Below are 20,591 nucleotides of genomic sequence, written 5' to 3'. Positions count from 1 at the left end.
TTCCAGTTTCTTATCTGTGCCAAGTTAAATCCCTATTTCATATTATTTTCTTAATTTGACAATTAAAATTTCCATATGACTTATGCTAACTATAAGCAATAACCACATATAATTGCCACTTTAATAGGTTTTTAACTCTCCAGTGAAGCATATGCAAAGAACCTGTCCACTGTGCTACATGACGCATTTGTGCAAGAATGATGTGATAAAACCCATGTGATCCTAGTAGCTCACATTTATCTGGTGCTTTCCAGCTTACAAAGTTCTTTCATGTGCAAAATGGAAATGGGTAAAAGAATCACAGAAGGGCCAAATGATTTTGCCATATGGGTGCATTCTTGTTGTCAGAGCTTCCATCCAGGCTGACAAACTATTGCCTGAGGCTCTTAAAAGGAAGTATCAGAATTAGTCCCCTGTTTTGGTCAATACCTATTTTCTCCATTCTATAGCAATTTCACAAAAGTATGGGTTATTTGTATGGTTTATAGGTTACATGCAGGAAAATGAAAAATATTATTTTCTACAAAAATATAGCCCTGCAGAGGCTAACAATTTGGGGGTACCATATTTGGTGATGGTTGCTCAAAGTGGCTCCAGGTACCTTCTGAATGAAATGTAATGCTTTGGCCAAAGGTTGACAAACTGCTGGATATTTAACCTGGTGACATGCGGAAATAGTGAACTCCAACTACCAATCACTTAAAACAGTAAAAACTTCTTTCATGAGAAGTGCAGCATTGAGGGATCATTAGCCCCTTCAAAAAGTTTCAGATGCTCAGTTGCTTAATATAATACTGAAATGGTATACGGAAAAGCCTTTTACTACAAAGAATTAACATATATATTCTTAGGCATTCAGCCGATAAGATAAATTTCGAATGGAAGCTATGGCATAGTGGAAAAGCGACTGAGCTGGAGTTACATAAAGTGGATTCCAATCCTTGCTTTGTCATTTCTTCTCTGTATGAACTTGCTCAAGTCTTTATCATTTCTGAGCCTCAGTTTCCTCATCTGGAAAATCAGAAGATTGAACTAAATGGCTTTGAGGTCCCTTCTAGTTCTAAATCTATTGTAGGATCATCTTAAGGGATATATTCTAGACAGCATGACTATAGCCAACTGACAGTGAAACTTTGCCACTATTTTTTTAATATACATAGAACCCAGAAGCCATTGCAATAGCATAGGCTCAATTATCTGTTAATATTTTGTAAAAATTCTATCCTCGCTGCTTGCTATGTCATGTAGTTTTCAGTCCTAAGATTGGTAGAGCTTTGCTACTTTTCCTTCTGACAATATAAGCTTGGAAGGCAACTAATTTCTTTTCCTTTGTAGTTCTAATGCATAATTGCTGCAGCAGAGCTCATTAGAAATTTTCCTTAAGGTGTACAGAATTGGGTCCCTAGTTGGCATATGTTCCAATAGTACTGATCTGGTTTAATAAGCACAGCCTTGCTGGATTAGACAGGGACAGCTAGACTGTATCCCGCCTTTGTGAGAAAAAAGAAAAAAGTTATAGAATTATGAGCATAAAGCATTCAATGAAGTACAAAAATTTATAGGAGAGCCAAAATAATTTAAATCATGTCATCAGCTATGCAGGAATCTTTTTTTCATAAACTTAAATCAACTTCCTGCTCAATGAAAATGCAATTATATAATATTGTTTACAAAAGTACAAATAGCAATACAGTATCACTGAAGGAAAATAAATTCATTAAATAATTTAAAATGAAAACAGTTAAGGAACTGAAATAGGAAGGTTATTCAAAAATGTTCCCTAAAACATAATCAATTTAATTTTGAGGCAAGTCTAAATATGCACTTAACATGAAATCATTACAAACAATTGTGATTTAGATGTATGTTTTTCATATTAGTGAATTATCATTTTTTGACATACTAATATTGTTTAGGAATTTTTTAGTTTTTCTTTAAACCATTCAGGAAGTTGCTATGTCTAAAATATTTGAATGTCAAAATTTAACTCCTATTACTTACTTGTCATCCAAGCTCTGAACACTATTGTAAAAAGAGTAGACAATTCTCCACTTCTAAACATAATTATTAATATTAATATATAACAAATTATGAATAAATAATATTTTAATAAACACATTAGATATAATTTATATGCTTTTAGTCTCATTTAAGTCTAGGAAACATCAGTAAGGCTATATCACAAAAAATCAGTTCCTAAATTTTTGCCAACTGCTAAATATAGGAATCTCTTCTACGATATCTGTCGGAAGATCTTCCACAACCTTCCAAAAATATTCATCCCACTATCACACAGTTTCATAAAGCCTAAATCTGCTTTTCTATAAAGACTAACCATTAATACTCCCCTCTGAAACCAGCAAGTTTGATTCATCATACATATGATCATCCTTTAAAATGTGATGATAGATCACATAGATGAAAAACAGGTTTTTCAACCAGTTTCAACCACATGATGTAGTTCAGACAGCCATCCCTATTCTGACCAGCCCCCTTTCCATAACCTCCATATCTTATTCATTTCCAAGAGCCCAACTTCTTAGCCTTCTTTAATAATATTGTAATTAGAGTAGATACCAAATCAACTCTTATCTGTTGAGGAAAAAAAAGATATAATTATTATGATTATTCTTTACTCCCCACTCAGTTCCAGCCAGGAAAAAAAAATATATGAGGGAAAAATAAATAGAGCGTTGGACCTGAAGGCAGGAAGATCTAAGTTCACATCCAACCTAAGACACTTTTTTGGTGTGTCACTCTGCAATTTTGTCTGCCTTAGTTTCTTCATCTGTAAAATACATTGAAGAAGGAAAGGGCAGACCATTCCAGTCATCTTTGCCAAGAAAACCTCACAAAGGATCAGGATATATATATATATATATATATATATATATATATATATATATATATATATATATATATATATATATATATATATGTATATATATATATATATATATATATATAGAGAGAGAGAGAGAGAGAGAGAGAGAGAGAGAGATCAAGCACAGTTGAAAACAACTAAATAACAAAAACAGTCAAAAAACAGTCAAATACAGTCTTCTTTTTTTAAACCTTCACCTTCCGTCTTGGAATACTGTGTATTGGCTCCAAAACAGAAGAGTGGTAAGGGCTAGGCAAGGGGGGTCAAGTGACTTACCCAGGGTCACACAGCTGGGAAGTGTCTGAACCCAGGACCTCCTGTCTCTAGGCCTGGCTCTCAATCCACTGAGCTACCCAGCTGCCCCCCCAAATATAGTATTAATCATCAAAAGTAGTCAAGTGAAATTTATGTTTTTTGACAAGTGATTCAAAAAGCTGGCTTTTCACCTTTTGAAAATTAATTAATAAAAAAATTCACCTTCCTGTCTTCTATGGTGCCTGCATGAGAATTTTCATCTTCTTTTCAAGAATGCTCATGTATCTTATTTTAAGATAATAATGATGATAGCTAACATTTCTGTAACATTTTAATATTTGGAAATACTTTCTTGATGTTATTCTCATTTTATGCTCACAACAACTTTGGGGGTTAAGTATTATTATTAGCCTCAATTTAAGGAGGATACTTAAGTATACTTAAGGGATCACCCCCATTTTCTTCCTCTTCTTCCTCCTCCTCTTAATAGGTTAACTGTTGTTTTTGAATGTGCTTAGCAGTGTCTGTATTATAGTAAGAGGTTAGTAAAATGTTTATTGACTGATGGAACACAAGTGAAGAACTTTATAGTTATTTCTGTTTAATTCCATATTTTGTTAGATTCACTCCATCATCGTTGAATTAAAGAGTTTTTTATACCCTATGTCATCCAACTTACCTCCTAGCTTTGTGTCAACTATATATTTGCAAGCATGAAATCTATCCTTTTTATCCAAGTAATTTAAAAAATTCTCAATAAATAAAGATATAAATAAAGATCCATGCTGCATTCAGCTAGAAACTTTCCTCAAAACTGACTTGAATCACTAATGGTAGACTACTCTTGGGGTATGGTAATTCAACTATTTCTAAATCTGTTTAAATGTACTGTTATTTAGCCTACATTTCTCTTTCTCAACATGCACATCTCTCTCCACAGTCAAAGAAGGAACTGTTGGAGTCTGATTGCAGATCAAAGCATGCCACTGTTCACTTGATTTTCTTCATGAGTTTTTTATTGTATGTGTGATATATATCTTCTTTCATAGAATGAGGAATATGGAAAAATGTATTGTATGACAGCACTGGGATAATATATATCAAACTATTTACTACCTCAGAGAGGGGGGGTGATGAGGGGGAATGAAAGAATCTGAATTGCAAAATGTCAGATGTAAATTGTTTCTACATATAATTAAAAAATTTAAAAAGTTTTTTTTAATGTGTATCTCTCTAACATTGTATTAAAGTAACTGAGAAAGAGTAGAATTTAAAATAAATTCTCCTCCAAACTGTTACCTCACTCCATACCTTTACCCAACAAGAATCTTATCCATAAGGATAATATAAGATGCAGACTGATAATTTTATGAAATCGAGCAGAATTAACAATGACTCAAAAATTATTAAGCATTACCCTTTGCCAAGAATGGTACTAAGTGCTGGATATAAATATGTATATAATAGGTAATATATAAATATATGTTTATATATATTTATAGATATATAAATATTATTATATATAATATAAATATTAAAGATATAAATAGGTAATAAGCAAAACATTACCTACTCCCAAATAGCTCATCCTCTAATTGGGGTAGATAACACATAAGGGAAAGTTCAGCAGGGCAGATAGAAAATCTTAGAATTTCTAAAAGGGTACAATGACAGTGTAGATAACAAGGTTCAGGGTTCCTTATTTTACATCAACAGGTTAAGTGACAATTTGTGTGTCTGATCCTTCTAAAGAGGAAAGTAACAGTTACTCAGTATCTATAAATGCCTATTTTTTCAATATCTTGGTATGTAGTACTCTTGGATCTAGTTAACTCATTTCAGCAAGGGAAATGGTCCTTTATTACTATCTTTTTACTTATCTTTGCTTTCAATTCCCTAATAAGTATTTGGATTCTGACCTTTCCAGTACAAATATGATTCTTCTCCTTGGCAAAGAATTTATTATTTTGCCTTCACTCTGTTACTTATTGTCATTGTCACCTGTACCTTGAACAGTAGTCCTATCTTTTCTTTAATGCTCCTCTTTCCCCCCTAAATTATCTAAAATAGCCTTGTGAATTCCCAATATCTGCAATATATCTTTTATAATGTCATAGTTTGAAAATAATAACAAATGAGACTTTCTATGAAAAAGTTACCAATTTTCTAAGGAAATTGAGAAGGTAGAGTTTATAGTTTGTCACTTAACCTGGAATATGAGTTTTCCCATTGAATGGCATAAAATATGAAATCTTTCTAAAGCTATTCCCCACCCATCACTGGAACAGTAAAGCATTGAAGTTTGCTTTTTAATCCGAGCCTTCAATATATGCCCATTTTTATCCAAGCTTCTTTTTGCACAGGTTAACATAATATATATAAGGACTGATTATCCAAATTCAGTGTTCTCATTATTATTTCTATTCTAATCAACAACTGATTTCTGGGGATGGCATTCAAGGAGGAAAACAAATGAGAGACGCCAATAACAGCATCACTATTACAGGACATAATTTGAGTGTTTTCTATCTGGCAACAACCACAAGGTTGTATAAAGGACTTTGGCAAAATCTAGGACTTACCTAACAGACATACGGAGGCAACAGTCAGGTTAATATAGACAACATTTAAGAGCCAGGCATTTTCTTTGGCATTAACTTTGACTATTCATACTTTCTCACCCCATATGTCCATTCATTTGCCAAATATTAGTGATTCTGCATCCCTTCCTCTCATATCTGACTTCTTTCCTCCTATATCCATGGACTCTATTATATTTCAGGCTTCCAAACACAACTTCTCTAGGCTACTGCAATATCCTCTTATTTGTTCTCTCTTTTTTAAAGTATGAAATATGAAATCATCAGGTATTTAAAGTCCTTTGAAAACTATCCCCAATCTTCCAGTCTCATTTATATTACATTTAACAAAAGCTTATTGAACTGAATAGTGGAATAGTAGGATGGCCTAGATCCAAATTTTTAGAAATGTATGAACTGGTCATCTGGGAGGTATTTTCTGCCTCACCATTTGCCATCCATCACTAAAGTAATATCTTCTCTCTCCCTCTCCCTCTCTCTCTCTCTCTGAAACTCTCTCTCTCTCTGAAACTCTCTCTCTCTCTTTCTCTCTCTCCCTCCCTCCCTCTCCCTCTTTCTCTCTCCCTCTCGCTCTCTCTCTCTCTCTCTCTCTCTCTCTCTCTCTCTCTCTCTCTCTCTCTCTCTCTCTCTCTCTCTCTCTCTCCCTCTGCCTCCCTCCTTCTCCCTCCCTCTCTATCTCTCTCTCTCAATTCCTCTCTCTCCCCCTCTCTGTCCAAACAAACCTATACGGGTGTGTCTAATATACACACATACTTTGAATTATAATCAAATTCTGTCTTGGTATTTTATTTTATTTTATTTTTTTGAGGGGGAGGCAAAGCACATGTTACATAAGTATATCATACTTGGGACAATGAGAGAAACACAAAGAAACAAGATATGGTCCTAATCCTCAAGAATCCTATGATTTAGTTGAAGAATTTAAAAACATGGAAATTAAATAGCAACAATATAATTAAATAACAATATATGCTAATAAGTAAATAGAGGTGGGAATATGCCTGCTATTTTCAAGGGGCAGGGAGTTCAGGTATTCTAGCTGGGAAGAGTTTATTTAAGGACACATTTCTACTCTCTTTTAGTCCCTGTATCCAATCACATTGGGATAAACTTCCAATTATGGGTTAATAAGGTTACACTCAGTCCTTTATGAGGCTACTAAAATTTTTTGCAGCTAAAAAATGGAATGATGAATTTAGTGTTTTTTAAAGACTAATCTGATAGGAGGTCCAGAAATATTAAGGAATGATATGATAATAGAGGCTGAGGGTACAGCGATTGCATGTATTGAGTGTTTAGAAGCATTTACATGTGATATAATAATAATAATATTTCATTCTAAAAGAAAGTCTTCTAAGAATTCTATTCAGTAATATTTTGTATAACCAATTATAGTTATTACAGTAAAAATGTATCTGCAGCATGCTATAATTCCAACTTTGGGCTAATTCAGTCAGAACTCTCTCCATCCAGACCCTGTTAATGAGATGGTCCACTGCAGAAGTGATGCTAAAACAGCAAAGGCAAACAGAATTGTAGGTTTCTTACCACTTCACTCAATATAGCTGTGTCCATTACAAAGTAATGCAGATTGGAGACTTCAGTTTTCTAGACTAAAGGACTAAATTAATTCAGGGAATTACACTGTTCTGCTGAAGATGCTGTTTGATGCTCTGAGTAGCCAGCTTCATTGAGTTCAGCTGAAAACAGCATGGTTTTAACCCATAGTAAAATAATTGTGGTTATAGTAATCAGGCAGCTGCTGCAGAGAAATCTGTTTTGTCAGTAGGCAATCACCCCCTTGAGGCCCATAGGCACCTGGCTACATTTCAGGTTTTCTGGGTGAAAATTAATTACCACAAGAAGACTATACCTGTTGTTTTTAGAAACCCATTATTTAATAAATAATACTGTTTAAACATGCAGCGCATAAGTTTTTGAAAGGAAAAATAATCTTAAAATAGACTATAAGTAAAATAATAGACCTAATGGTTTTCCCAGCAAGATATACATAAATTAGTAGTACCACTTGTTCTAATAGACACAGGATTTTGGGCTTCATTAGATGAGCCTCTAATAAAGTGGTTCTCAACCTTTCTAATGCTGTGATCCCACAATACAGTTCCTCATGTTGCAGTGACCCCAAACTAAAAAATGATTTTGGTGGCTACTTCAAAACTGTAATTTTGCTACACTTATGATTCGGAATGTAAATACCTGACATGCATTATGTATTCTCATTGCTACAAATTGAGAGGTTGAGAACCACTGCTCTAATATGATGAGTAAATCCTATCTCAAACTTCTGTGACAAGTGGGCATCCAGATTTTGTTTAATTTTCAAGCAAATGCATCTTGGAAATTGCCTAAATGGGATTTTTGTTCAGGTATCAGTTGTATTAAAATAACTTCTCAAGCCATTTCTAATAATGAGGGACTCATTCCCTCACAAGACAGTTCCTTCCATTTTTCAACACCTTTAATTATTAGAAATTTATTCCTTCTAGTAAGCTGTTTTAAGCCTCCTTGTAACTTTCACTAATTTGCCCCAATTAAATCTTGTGTACACATGGACCTTGTTTTTAACCCTGGAGCTTTGGATTTGGAATAAGGATTAGGTGTGTCATTTATTCCCTTATTCTGTGATCCTGGGCAAGTAATCGCTTAACCTCTGCTTGGCTCTTTCCTCAGTTACTGAGTGTGCGATCATGGGATATGTCACCTAGCTATTGTCTACCTCACTATTCTCAAATGAGGATACGAATAGCACAGCCCTATCGGGGTTGCTGTAAGAATATACGGGATAATATTTGTAAAGTACTTTGTAAATAAATGATAGCTATTATTATTATATGAAGAAAATTATTAAGTAAATTCTGCATGAAGATCACTGTGCTAGTCACAGAGAGAAGGTTTAGATATGAGCACTCCGATCTTTCAGAAGTTGAAAGAGGGGTATAAGTTATCATCTAGAGAGATATAAACAATATGATCTTGTGGGTATAATTAGGCTACAAAATGTTACCAGCGAAAATATGTTCAACAAGTAGTATAAAAGATAGTAGCTCTCATGATCATAAAAGAAGATCATAGAACAGAAATGAGGGATAACAGGTAAGCAACCTACATTGACACATGTTTTTAAATATTTAATCTTCTTGTAAAAGGGGACAGAGACAGACAAAAAGAAAGAGAAAAAGAGACTGAGACAGAGACAGAGAGAGAAGTCCAGTACTTTGGGTGGACCCACTATGCAGCTTTTTTACTGAATAACAAAAAAAGTGACAACTGATGAGACAGCACTAATGGGTCACAATCTGTATCACTTGATGGGGAAGGAAACATATCAATGAGATGATAGAACCACTGAAGTATTGATTCACATTTCATGATGAGTGCTAATAAGTAATTAAACATAGTTATATGTAATGTCTTAGAGAGTTTCTTGACAACAAGTTTTAACCATCATGGAATAGTATTGTACTGAATTTGTAATTACATGACCTATGTTCAAATTCTAGATGCGACACTTAACTCTGTGGATCTGAACAAGATATTTGACATCCCTGTACCTCATTTTCCTCATCTATAAAATTGAATTGAACTAAGTCACCTTTAAGTTTGGCCTGGGCATCCTCCTTCAAATGGAGGTTCTAGGAGAAAACTGCAATCACAGAGAGAAGCCAAAGGGGCAAAATTATTTCCATTGTGTAATCTATAGGGGTAAAATGATCTTCCAGAATGAAAGGGTTATTCTGGATGATAAAACAAAAAGTCCAAAGATTCAAGAGTATAGTTTCTAGAGGGAATAAGGATATTAATAATGAAAAATGAGGGGAAAAAAAGACAGACCTCTGAAGAAAAGACATGTGAAGAGGTCAGGAAAAGAATAAGGAGCTAGTGAAAGAGTCAAAGAAGCAATGATTGAAGCAATAATTGAAAATATAATGGAAGTAGGAGAATGTGATGTCTCTGGAGGTCTGGTAAATTCATCAATGTATTAAAAGCAGTGTTTCTTAACTGAAGGTAAATGAACTAGTTTAATACACACAATACATAGAGTATATTTATGTATGTAAATATATGTGTATGTTTGATAACTGCATTTCAATTTACCTAGATTGATAAGTATTTTAATTTTTGCATGGAAAACCATTATTCTGAGAAGAGTTCCAAAGGCTTCCCCAGGCTGCCAAAGGAATTCAACAAAAGGGATAAGAACCCTTGATTTAAAAGACCTAAAGATTATTAGTCTACAGGGGAGATGAATGCTGTCTTCAATTATTCCTCATCTGACATGAGAGAACCATACTCATTATTTATATTTTTGGTGTGGTATCAGCAACTGCCATGGACTGGAGCACCACCAGGGGCAAGGATCTTCAAAGCATTCATATGTCTGTCCATACATTCATTTATTCCTGTAAATATTCATTGAGCACCCATTTTGTAGAGAGTGACTACCTAGAAAATTGCTATGAGTTTGCTGCTTATTCTCTTCACATTCCTGAGTATTTTGTTCCTTCTGCAATCCTCGAGTCTTATGCTACAGTGATTTCTTAGATTTTTTTTTTTGTCAAAGCAGTTATGCAATGATAACAATCAGTTGTGTTGAATATCTGCTTGTCCTTTACCTTTTTCTGGTGCCAGACACAGCAGAAACAAAGAATCAAACCCCCAATCTAGGGACTAAAAACAATTACCACAGGTTACCACTCTGAACCTATACATATGATCAAAAGCCAAAAACTTAACAGCATAAAAATTCAAGCCTAAAGTCAGAAGTCAAAGAATGGACTGAAAAAGAATAAGCTCACACAGCCAGAGCTCAGTGGATTGAGTGTTAGGCTTGGAAGGTGGGAAGACTCATCTTCCTGACTTCAAATCTGGCCTCAAGCATTTGCTGGCAGTGCGACCTGGACAAGTCACTTAACCCTATTGACTTTAGTTTCCTCATCTGTAAAATGAACTGAAGAAGGAAATGATGAACCACTACAGTATCTTTGCCAAGAAAACACCAAATGAGGTAAAAAAGAATGAGACAACGGATTGACAAAAAGCTCAAACAGCTAGTTAGTGTCAAAGCTACAAAGCTAGAGTTAGATCTCTGGTCTGCAGACTCCCTAATCTGGAGTTGTTTTCATTACATCATATAATTCTGTGCCAAAATCTTTTTTCTTCTTTTTAAATCCACATAAATGTCTTCTATTATAGCAATGTAGATGTTAGCCTTTCCGAAGTCTTATATGCTGTAATTGGCATTTTAGTCAAATTACTTAGCCTAATCAAAATGTTTCTTTTAAAAAAAAAACATAATTTCCAAAGCTACTTATCTATATAAAAGTCAACTATCTGTGAAGGATTTTTTTTACTTAATATAAATGCTGAAGTAATACCTTGGTCCTAAAATACCTGTATTTATTCACCTCTGTAGCCATTACAAATTAATATATATTTTTCATAAAAATATAACCAAGAAATATTTCTGACTAGGTACCAAGTTGCATACCTATAACCTAACAAATTACAGAATAAATGTCAATGATGAGGCAGACCAGATCAAAGAAATTAGGTCTCAATTTTTTGTGACTGTGCACTTCATTATTACTTTCTGTTTTATTCTTTACACTGGAATTTTTATTTGAATATTTTGTTCCTTTTTCATTCCTTCTTTTTTCCATTTCTTAAAATAAAAACAATCAAAGGAGTTGGATTTGGGTTACTGTGGTGAATTCTCCCTGAGATGTGAAAACTCCTTTGCCAATGGAGACTCCAACCTCTCTATGACTGAGATAAATCCTGAGTTGCTGCCTGAGCTAGTGAGTGATTAGAGGATCATAGTGTTAGAACTCCCAGAGATCATAGAGCAGAAGAGTGCTAGAGTCAGCTCAAACTGGCAATTGGAAAATTCTACAAATAAGAGCTTGATTTATTGTTTTATCAATTATCATAGGCAGGTAAGTAGCACAATGGATAGAGTGCCAGACCTAGAGTGAGGAAGACTTGTGTTCCCAAGTTTAAATCTGGCCTTAGACACTAGCTGTGGGACCCTTGGCAAGTCACTGAATCCCATTTCCTCAGTTTCTTCATCTGTAAAATCAACTGGAGAAAACAGTGGCAAACCATTCCAATCTCTTTGCCAAGAAAACACCAAATGGGGTCACAAAGACACAGATGTGACTAAAAATGACTGAATAATTATTATCTTGACATAAGAAAGTGATGGAGAAAATGTTAATAATGATGGTTTAAATCAAGTGAATCATGCATTCATTTTTTTTTTAGAGAGCCAGCTGTTGAACATTTACCAGCCTTAGGGGTCATCAGGTCCTACTCTCATTTTACAGATGAGGAAAGAGATGTGAAGTGACTTACTGAGGCTCCTACATATTTTCAATATCAAAAGTAAAATTTAAAAAAATTAATTTAAAATTTAAAAATTCAGTTTTTGACCCCAAGCTTGGATGTTTGAGTAAAGGCTCAGTCTCTCAAGGTATCTCTGATATCTGACTAAATGTAATAGTCTAGCTTTGTTTGAGAGGTACACAATCAGGTTAGAGAGAGGGCATGGTTCTTGAGGCTATAATAATTCATGATGACCATCTATTAAGTCAATAAGAAGCTATGAAGAAGGGCACTGATAAAATAACAAACTCTTGAATATTAAAGTATAAGTAAATTCTGGTACAAGATTAGCCCAATTGTAATGAGGTCTGTCTGTCCTCTCACTGATGATGAGTTAGAGTTGCAATAGCTAGTATATATCAGAAAAAGGACTGTACCTCAATCTCCCTGATTCCTAGGCTAGGTTCCTAGCCACTATACCATGCTACCTCCCTGCTATCCATTATTTTTTTTATTAATGGAATTTATTTCCAAGTATTTCTGCCCCTCCTGGTCCACCCCACATAAGAGAAGGCATCAGCAAGCAAACATGTAGCTATATATAACGAATCTCCCCTTTTCCACATCCTCTCCAACATTTGTCATTTTATCCTCTTGTCATTTTAGATAATCTGATGATTATGTGATGGTTTCCCAGAATTGTTTTGGGTTGCATTTTTTAATCAATAGTTATTTAGAGCATTTTAAAATATAATTGTACATGGCTTTGATTTCTTCATCCAAAAATTTCAGATATTTTGCCCATTTATCAATTAGGAGATGCCTTTTATAAAACTGACAAAGTTCGCTATATATTTTAGATATAAGAACTCTCTCTGAAGGCTTACACATTTTTTCTGCTTTCATTCTACTCTTGGGAATATTTTTGGTTTGTACAAAAATTTTAAATTTAATGTGCTCAAAATTATACACTTTATATCTCACAATGCTCTCCATCTTTTGTTGACTCATAAATTCCTCTCCTATTCCCAAATCTAATAGTAATCTCTTCTCTGTTCTAATCTTCTTGTGATATCTCCTTTTATATCTAGTTCATATATCCATTTTTATCTCACCTTAGTGAATGGTGTAAAATGGTCTATACCTAGTTTCCATCAAACTGTTTTCTAGTTGTTCCAGAAATGTTTACCAAATAGTAATAGCTTATTCCAATAGTTTGGATCTATACTTTTGTCAAATATAACATTACAATAATCTTTTACTATTGTTTATTGTATTTCTGTTCAACTGATCTACTTTTCTATTTCTTAGCCAATGACAAATGCATTTGATAATTATTGCTTTATAGTACAGTTTAAAATCCAGTGCTGTTAGACTTCATTCACATTTTTTGTTAATTTTTTTATTATTCTTGAGTTTTTGGTGTTTCAAATGAATTTTGTTATTATTTTCTAGTTCAATAAGAAAAAATTTTATTAATTTGATTGGAATGTCACTAAGTAAGTAGATTCATTTAGGTGTTATTGTCATTTTAATTATATTGGCTCTGATCATCTGTGAACAATTAAATTTTCTCCAAAAACTTAGATCTGACTTTATTTGTGTAAAAAGTAGTTTATAACTATGTGCATGTAATTCCTGGCATATACTTTCTATATAAAATACTCCAAATTATTTTATTCTACCTGTGGTTATTTTAAATGGAGTATCTCTATCTCTTCTTATAAGACTTTGTTAATAATATCTTTAAAAGGCTGATGATTTATTTGAGTCTATTTTATATCCTGCTACTTTACTAAAATTATTGGTAGTTTCAACTAACTTTTTTAGGTTTCAGAATTTCTTGGGCCCTACTCAATTCTTCCAATTTCTATAATCCTGGGTCAGGTATAGTTCCTGTCCCCCCTCTTTCCCTGCTATAACCCCTAGATTGTGATTGACCTTAGGTGCTTCCCTTCCTCTGCGTAGTTCCACCACTACAGGCAGACAGCTCTCCACACTCCTGGGATGGCAGCCTTGGACTCTACCCTCCTATCCGTGACCACAGCTAACATCAGTGGCACTCACTGGTGTGGGATCCCTCTTCTCTCCTCCTCTCCTGAGGTCACAGCCATGGACAGAGCCACTGAAGTCCTTCCCTATTCAGTGGTCAACCCCCAGCTGTGGGTGAGTAGGGTTCCCTGAGCCAAGTCCACAAAACTGTTCCCAGTGCTCAGTGCCTGTTGACTCCACAGGGATCCACCACTGGGATATAGAGTCCTAGGTCAAGCAGACAAGGTGAGACCACCCTCCCCCTTTGCCCCCCAGCTTATGGTTTGTTGATTCCTTGGTGGTGTTTCCCCTGGAGTGCTTACACGACCAAACAACACCAAGGTCAGGACTGTCAGAAACTCTCCTTCCTGAGTTGTCCATGACTTCATTCCCAGCTCTTTTCTTTTTATTTGCTGCTTTTATTGATTCTCTGGAGTTATTTCTGATTGTTTGTGGAGGAGTTTGGAGAGTGAGGCAGTCCCACACCCCACTCTGCCATCTTCCCACAATCCTCCATCTGCTTTTTATTATTAAATATAAATGTATATGCCATAGGATCTGTAGAATCACAGCTTTTGAGGTGGATAAGACCTCTAGTCTGGACCTTTTCTTTTATCCTTTGGTGAAGACCTAAAGTTGAGGAAGGTTAAGTGAATGACTTGCCCAAGGGCACTTATTTAATTTGCTTACATAGCTGGGATTCCAAATTAGGGCCACCAACTCTAAATCTATCATGTTTTCATCATAATATTTGGCAAGTATACACACACACACACACACACACACATACTTCTACAAACAGATAAATTAGGTGCTGATGATTCACTTTAAAAATTTCATTTTACAGACAAGATTCTCTGCTGTATTCCTAATGGCTAAGTCAATTCTCTTAGTTTTGGCCAAAATTCTGTTTATACACACCTTTTTGAGATGCATCCATTGTGTCACAGAGGGAACCCACTGATTTCTACCACATAGCAGAAATTCTAGCAGTTTAGTTCAAGGGAACCAACATGATTATCATGAGGAGCTGGTCTCTTTTGATATGTTATCCTAAAATTTATGTATCTTTCTCAATCAACTGATTTTAAGCCACTGAAAATAGCAAAAAACAGCCACACATGAGACGTTCTTTTCTTTTTTTACTTCCTTTCTTTTCTTTTCTTACTTCCTTTCTTTTTTAAAGACTGGGTCTCCCTATTTTGCCCAAGCTAGAAGAAGAGGGGATACTCACAGGCCTGATCACATCCTGATTGACCAGTTCCATTCCCATCGTGGATCTGTTAACCCTTCCTTAAATAGCCTCGTGGCCTTTCATTCCAAGTGGTTCAACTTACTGGATTTGAAACCACAAGTGATTATATAACTCCATCAAAAATCCCTGGTCAACATACTGAAAGGTTTCTAAGAAATACTTCAATCACTTTTACTAACTGATCCTTTTATTAAACAATATTTGACCAATTATCATAAACATCTCAACAACCTTCTTTTAACCCAGAAGGGAGCAATTCTGGTTGTGAAAAAAATTTTCAAGGCTCAGAGTCTGAAAATGTCTTTTGAGTCATCAAGTGACCTAATTCATGAAGTTCTAATGTTGAGATTGAATCTCTGTTGAATCCAAGACACAAGATTGAAATTCCTCCTTTGAATATAACCCTTCTATCAATTTGTTTACTTTTATTTTATTCTTGTAAAAGTTGGATCCTAAAAAAAATTGTTGGCATAAATTAGAATTTTCCCAAATACTTAAGATTTATCTGTTTGTGAAATTGGGCTAGTGAAACTATCGGTTGTAAATAGGAGCATCTGTGTTACTTCTCAGATAATAATACTTATAAACGTATATGTATGCATTTGTAAGTTGTACCTATGTAACACGTATAACTGTACATGCATACATGTGCATATATAAAAATATACACATACCTGCATGTACATATCAGTATGTGTATATGTTCATGTAAATATTTGTTATACGCATGTGTATATATCGATTTTCCTCTATTTTCTAGTGATTCATTTACTGTTAAAATGAAAATGTTTATTCAGCACAAAGAGGTCATCCTAGACAATTGAGTCAGTTATTGTCTTGCCTTGAAATGCACTTGGGAGGAAGGTTTGAGGACTAACCAGAGATACCTGTGTCTCTCAAGTGCATTTTATTACTCTCACCAAAATGAGTTTTTTAACCATTCTGAGTTGAAATAAAGCAGTTACTGCTTCACACATGAACTCATATCAGCTATATAAAAATAAATTATGTTGCCTATCCAGACCTAAAATATATTCAGTATGTATTTGTTTTGTTTAGCCAAGATTTTCATGAAAATAAATTTAGTAAAACTCACAAGAAAGCAAGCTCTTAGCCTAGTGATGTCAAGTATTATAGGAGGAAGACATAGCAAAAACTGGAAATGAAGTAGAATTGTAGGTAAAACAAATATTATAGGTGGATCTGTTAAAGAGAGTATTGTTTAAAATAAGTGTTCTATCAGGCTGCCATGTTTAACAATTTGTTTTCAGTTGTGAATGAAAATTATAATGCTATAAATCATAGCTACTCTATGGACAAAAGGATGTAGCAAAGAAAATGGTGCTTCTGGAAGACCTGAGGTCCTGTCTCTACCTATTTAAACATTTTTTGAACCTCAATCCACTTCTCTGAAAAGAGGATAGTAATATTTGTCCTACCTACTTCACAATAATCACTGAATCAAAGAATTTTAGATTTGGAAGGGACTAGTCAGCCATCTAGTCTAACCCATACTAGACAAAGGAATCCCCACTATAATGGACCAGACAAGTCCTCCTTCAGTCTTTGCTTGAAGTCCTCCCCTGGAGGGAAACCATCACCTCCAAAGGAAAACCATTATGTTTTGTTTTGGTTTTTTTTCATAGCACTATTAGTATGTTTTGCTGGCATCAAGACTAAATTTCCTCCTTTCCACCCATAAGACTGATCTTAACTGTAGATTATTCATGTATAAGCTTCTCAATTTCAAATAAGTAAAATTATTTCTTTTGTCTTTTTTTGTTCATCTTTATTCTTTATCTGGTCAAATTGTTCCTGGTTACAGTTTTGAAAGGTACCTGATTTTATTCTCTTCTATATTTTTAATGATGCAAACTTTATGTTCAGTCACCAATTTATTTTAAGCATATTGTAGTATAAGAGATTAATCCATATAACTGGTTGACCTTGGCCAAGTCACTTAATATCCATAAGTTTAAATTTAATCTACAAAATGAGGACATTAGACTAGATGTGTCCTTTAAGTAAGGATTATCATGACAAAAATTCTTTGCAACCTATATAGCGCCATATAAAGTTTCTTGGTGGGGGGGAAAGGAGTGATCTAGATCTCTGATTCCATTGATATTTGGAACTCCCTGGTGTGGAAACTCTCTTCCCTACTATATCAACCCTCTAAGCTTTTAATTTTAGAGAATTTCCTAAGGCACCAAAAGGAACAAGGAATTTAGCAAGCACTTACTGAATTAAGCACTAGGGATATTAATATAAGCAAAAAGAAAAATAGTTCTTTCCCTCAATGAGTGTGGGACAAGACAACACATAAATGGGAGCTGGAAAGCAGAATTTGGAGTGGGAGCAGAGTGTGAAAGCACCAATGATGGAGGAATAGCACCAAAGTTGAGAAAGTCAGAAATATAGCTAAGAGGAGAATGAAGATTAGTGAGTTTTGCCCCCTCCATAAAAATGGAGGTCTCGGGAGGAACAAACCAAAGGGAAAGGGGGGCTGGCATACCAGAGATTTGTCTGTTGATACATAGCTAGTGCTATTATTGCTGCATCAATTTTCTTGAAGGAGTACCACTCTGGAGCATTGAAAAATTGTTCAGTTAAATAAAAATATAAAAATAAATGTAAATATCACAAGGAAGCAAAATGCCATTAAAATGATATTTACAATAATACCATATTTGTAGTCTGATTATGTAGTTGGTTTAAAAAATCCTGTGTAATTAATCATATTTGGTCTTATATACATGCACTGAATAAAAAGAGCCCCTGTTTGATGACTATAAGTAAGGCTTCTCAATTCTAAAAAATTGGAGAACTTAGAAAGGATTTATATGAGAGTAATAAAAATGATTGAAAGGTTGGAAACAGGATTTAGGAATAAAGGTTAAATGAGTTGACATTATTTAAGCCTGGGGAAAGGCAGGGCAGAGAGTGGCTTAATAATGATCCTTAAAAGATGAAATATTACTATACAAGAGTTTCCCACCCCTACCCTGCTTTGCCAGAAAGGACTTGGGGGAAAAAAAGGAAATTATGGAGAATGATAGATCTGAGTTAGCTTTAAAGAAGAGTCTTGTTGATTTTTTCCCCCAAAGGGGGAGTGGTAACATTCCTATATTCTGACTTAAAAAAAAAATACAAAGGCTTTCTGGAAGTTCTTCCAAGAAAAAAAAAACAAAAATTAGTTTTTCAAAACTTCCACTCTAGCAGCTGCTAGATTTTTTAAAATGAGAGAAAAATACCCTGCAAAAATATCCAGTTAGCCATTATTAGCTATTATTCTAATAGCCTTCTAATTAGTTTCCCCACTTCAAGTTTCTCCTTTCTCTAATTTATTCTCAATAGGATTGTCAATGAGATTTTCCTAGAGCACAGACCTAAGTTATGTCACTTTCCTTTTCCACAAACACCAGTGGCTCCTTATCACCTCCGGGATCAAATACATTTGTATCTTTTACCAAAATTTAGTTTTACCAAGCAAAATACCTCTGATTGATATTTAAAGTCCTTCTCATTCTAGTTCCAATGTACCTTTCTAGGTTCATTATATATTACTTCCCTTCACATACCATATAAAATTATATGCCACTTTAAAGATTTGCAAAGTGATTTATACCTATTATCTCATTTGCTTTCCATAACCCGGAGGTACATTCTATTATTTACAGAAAAGGAAAGTGTAATTAATAAAAGTTAAGTGACTTGGTCAAGATCACATAGTTACTAAGTGTCTGGAGCCGAATTTGAACTTAGGTTTTCCTAATTCCAAGACAGGTGTTCTAATCACCATGCAACCCAAATAGCCTTAAGGTCATCTAACTGACCAATTACCAGGTATTTATTAAGCACATCCTATATGCCAAATAGGATGTTAGATGCTAGGTTACAAATTTAATTAATGATATAATCCTCTCCTCACAAGATGCTTATGTTCCAATGGAGGTGGGGGAGAGGGAACACAGATTCTGTCCTCTTTGCCTTGAGGATTTTTCCATCTCCCTTCCACAGCATAGGATTTCCCTATAGCTGAAATTCCCTCCTACCCCATCTCTGCTTTATAGAATCCCTAGTTTCCTCCAAAGTTCAACTCAGACACTACTTGATACATGAAACCTTTCCTGACTCTCCCAGTTTAGTACCTATCCATCAAATTAAATTATATTTACATAGTATACACTTATGTGCACACATACTTTTTCTCCTTCTGGAAAGTAAGGTATTTGAAAGTAAATTCTTCATTTGTCTTCAGATCCCAAGCACTAGTAAAATGTTCAACAGGCTGGAGAGTTGTTCTTATTTGTAGGTTAATTGATCACTTGAGAAAATACAATAGAATAGAAAAATAAGTAGTTTTACTGAAGTCTGCCATGGAGCCTTTCTTTAACTGAATCTTTTTTTGTATGTATAATCCAACCTTGGAGGGCCAATCATCATCGTAACTGTCAATACTGTCAATATTGTCAATCCTACCCCTTCCTAAAAGCTACTAAAAGCAACAGTGATCTCCTGCCCCTCCATGGGAGGGTTCAGGTGCAGCTGTTGGATCGTCTACTTAGAATGGTCATTTGGTGGATATTTGAAGCATCTTGGAGGAGAAAGGAATATAAGAGAAATTCAGAAAAAACAGAAGGTCAAACCTTGATGGACTTGAGTTGCCATTTATATTTTTCCCCTTCAGTTAAATTATAACCTATAATTACTAAAGAAGGAGAGTCAAAAATGGCTATGTATCTTGGATTGTGATAACAAATGTCAGTTCAATTTAGGATAACCCTGCAATGTAGATACAATTACTATTAGCATTTTACAATTTAGCCAAAAAGAGTTTATGTGACCTGCCCAAAGTCATACAGCTTGTAAATGTCTAAGGTTAGATTTGAACTTAGATCTTCTTGACTCCAGGACAAGAACTCAATCTACTGTACCACCTCAATAAGAGTTGGATATAAAAAAGAAAGAAAGAAAAAAGCCCCTGTATTCATGTAGCTTATATTCTACTAGTAGAAGGAAATTGCCTATAATAACTTGGGACACCAGAAATATTCAGTGGCAAAATGAACTACCACCTCTTTCCCCACAAAGTCCAAAGAGTAGCAACAGATATTCCATTAGCCATCAATTGGTCTAAAAAATGGGTTTGGTGAAAATCACAAAAAAACTACTACAGGAATTGCATCTAATATTAAAGTGCTATTTAATAGTCTCCATC

The sequence above is a fragment of the Monodelphis domestica genome, chromosome 4 (genome assembly GCF_027887165.1).
Source record: "Monodelphis domestica isolate mMonDom1 chromosome 4, mMonDom1.pri, whole genome shotgun sequence".
NCBI lineage: Eukaryota > Metazoa > Chordata > Mammalia > Didelphimorphia > Didelphidae > Monodelphis > Monodelphis domestica.
The sequence above is the reverse complement of the archived record's forward strand: the minus strand, read 5'-3'. Positions refer to the sequence as shown.